Source organism: Brassica oleracea, chromosome C6, assembly GCF_000695525.1.
Source record: "Brassica oleracea var. oleracea cultivar TO1000 chromosome C6, BOL, whole genome shotgun sequence".
NCBI classification, from domain to species: Eukaryota; Viridiplantae; Streptophyta; class Magnoliopsida; order Brassicales; family Brassicaceae; genus Brassica; species Brassica oleracea.
Window position 1 is genome coordinate 24,901,312 of NC_027753.1, and position 2,827 is coordinate 24,904,138.

General features: G+C 33.2%; 1 pseudogene; it reads right to left on the reverse strand.

The window, feature by feature from the left end:
• Positions 1-2,236, reverse strand: part of LOC106297822 — a 23,308-nt pseudogene extending 21,072 nt beyond the window's left edge.
• Between the last annotated feature and the right edge of the window lie 591 nt (positions 2,237-2,827).

A 2,827-nucleotide genomic window follows, 5' to 3' on the forward strand; every position in this document is an offset into this window, starting at 1 on the left:
GACCACCAAAGAGAACAGATGAACCTCGAGCTGCACACGGACGGACGCGAGCTGGTTGTCGTCGGATGCGAGCTGAACTGGACGGGACACGTCTGCTTCCTATCGGGTTTGCAAGCGTCTGATCGGGATTGCGAGCTGGTTGATCTGGAACACGAGCTGGCTGTGATTCGAACGGAAGCTGAGGTCGTCTAGGATCAGGAACACCTTAGGGATGGAGCTGATCGGTTGCTGACGAGCTGGAACGCGAGCTAGGACGAATTAGGGTTCGTCGGGATTAGGTTAAAGTCGCCGGCTAGGTTAGGTTTAAGGAATTGGCGATTTTAGCTTAGATTGCAAAGAACATAATGTGTTGTAAAAGAATGGGAATTCTATATATTTCATTAATGAATAAGACATCCCTTATATAAGTTATACAAGATAGAGATAAAAGGAAAGAATACAAATTCTAATCAAACTAGATTTAGGATAACTAATAAATACATAAATGGAAATATTACATATACAAGGAAAAAAAAAAGTGGTTTTCTTTTCTCTAAAGCTTGTGGCCGCCTCTCTCTCTCCTCTAAGGCAGCGGCCGCCTCTCTCTCCTCTCTCTAGAGTTTCAGATATGTCTCTTTCTTCTAGGATTTGAGCCGGTTATGGACATTCATCAATTGATTTATAACAATGCAAAATACTATGGAGTTATTGTCCAAGATTAAAATACAGAACAAAAAATAATATTAAAAAATAGAGAAAGCTGCATGTAGGATGCTTGTGTTTGCTTCTTCTTTTTCTAACAACTACTTTTTGTCATTTGCCTCTAATTACTTTGTACTACTCTATTTCTTCTTTCACAAATCAAAATCCTAAATGTTAGTTTTTTATTTTCGTTTTTATATAGAAATTTAAGATGATTTTCCTTATAGAAATATCTAAAATGACATCTTTTTTATACATATATTATATTTTATAAACACTTATATATATATATTTAATTTGCTTATTGAAAAATGTATATAATTTTTCTGTAAAATGTTTTATACAAATTATTTTTTATAATATAAAAATATATAATTACACTAAATAATAAAATGTAATATTTAGATTAACAGAAAAACATATATATAGGTTATTGTTCATTTTTATTGTTGTTGATAATTAACACAAATAAAATAACTAATAGTTTTTTTACAAAAACTATAATGTCATCTGATTATATTTTATAGAAATCAATTATGCATTCTATGGATTGCATGTGTTTATAAATTTAAATAGTTATTTTTAAAAACACTTAATATTTTGGGCCCTATATTAGTTACTAAAAATGAACTAAAACTATTAGGAAAACATTATATACTACATACGTAGTAAGCACTAAGTATAAGTATGCCTTCGCTAAAGTGAATTCTAAAAAAAAAGAAAAAAAGAGTTTGCCTTCACTACAAACAATCAAAATGAATCTGCATTACAACAAAATAATTTAACAGTTCATGTCATGTGACAGAAAAGGAGAACCCCCGTGCGGTGGTGGAAGCGTCAAGAATGTAGGTAATGTGGGGTTTTGTTTGTTCATGAAGTTTTAACAGTTCTTGTCAGGTTTATCATGTTTTATCGTTCCTAATTGGACAATGACTACTCGCTTGAAAAATCTTCATCTCACTTTTCTTCTTTGCCAAACATGTGAAACAATTTTTCCTAGTAACCAAACTTAAAACGTAAACTGATACATCGTTGCCTGAATGAGACGACGAAGTGGACGTTGAGGACCTTTGGCGGCGTGAGTACTTAGCCATGGCGTATGACGCCAAACGGTTTTACCGTCGGAGCCGGAGATGAGTTTAGTGCCACCAAGAGCGAGCTCTAGAGAACACATTCCGGGGTGCATTAATTTGCCACAATACAAAGCAACCACTATCTCCGCTCCGACCATTTCCACCGCCGCTGAGTGTCTTAACGCTTTTCCCGGCAGCGATCTCCGTCTCACAGCAACTCATTTTCATTATCCCCGTCGCGTACATGTTCTTGGCCTTAGCTCGCTTCAGACATCCCGTCGGGGAGACAAAAGCGCATTTTATCAATCCATCGGTCCCAGGAGCTTAACATGTAATTTTAAATCTTTGGAAATGTTGATAAATTTTTTTTTGCATCAAACTGTTATTTTATTAATCAAACTTCAGATAAAATGCGAAACAAAACTAAAACAAAAACAATCAATAAAAATAAAAAAATAACTTTCGATTTCAAAATCTAGCATTCTTGGCTAAGATTGTTATGTTTTCGGTACAAAAACATATAAAGTTGAATATGTGGAAACAGAAATGTTGAAAAAACAAATCAATTTAGATATGTTAAGATTTATCTGTAACTTGAACTAATCAATATGAGGAATTCAAAAACTTGTACTTGTAAGTATATAATATATTTAAATGTACATAACTATTCCTATATTCTGTATAATTGTGTTTTTTACTAATTATTCCACCATTCATCTAGATTTGTTACAAAAATTACTCATTTAAAAAAATTTGTTGTCATTTAGTGATTTTATATTGTTCCTGCAACTATAATATTTTGTAAGATGAACAACAAGAATTATGCTACAAAGTAGTTTTATCTATCTGCTTTTCAGAATATATTTTTGCTGCGTTAACACATACTTCATAGGGGTTTTTGCCAAAACTAACCCACAACTTGATTTTAATCCCAAACCTATACCCAAACTTGAATCAAATGCAAAACTAACCTAAAAGCCTAGTGAAATTACAGCTCAACCCCTTGTGACCAAACAAAAAAATAAAAGCCATTTTTACGAATATAGCCCCAGTAAATCGTCTGAGTCGTCTGA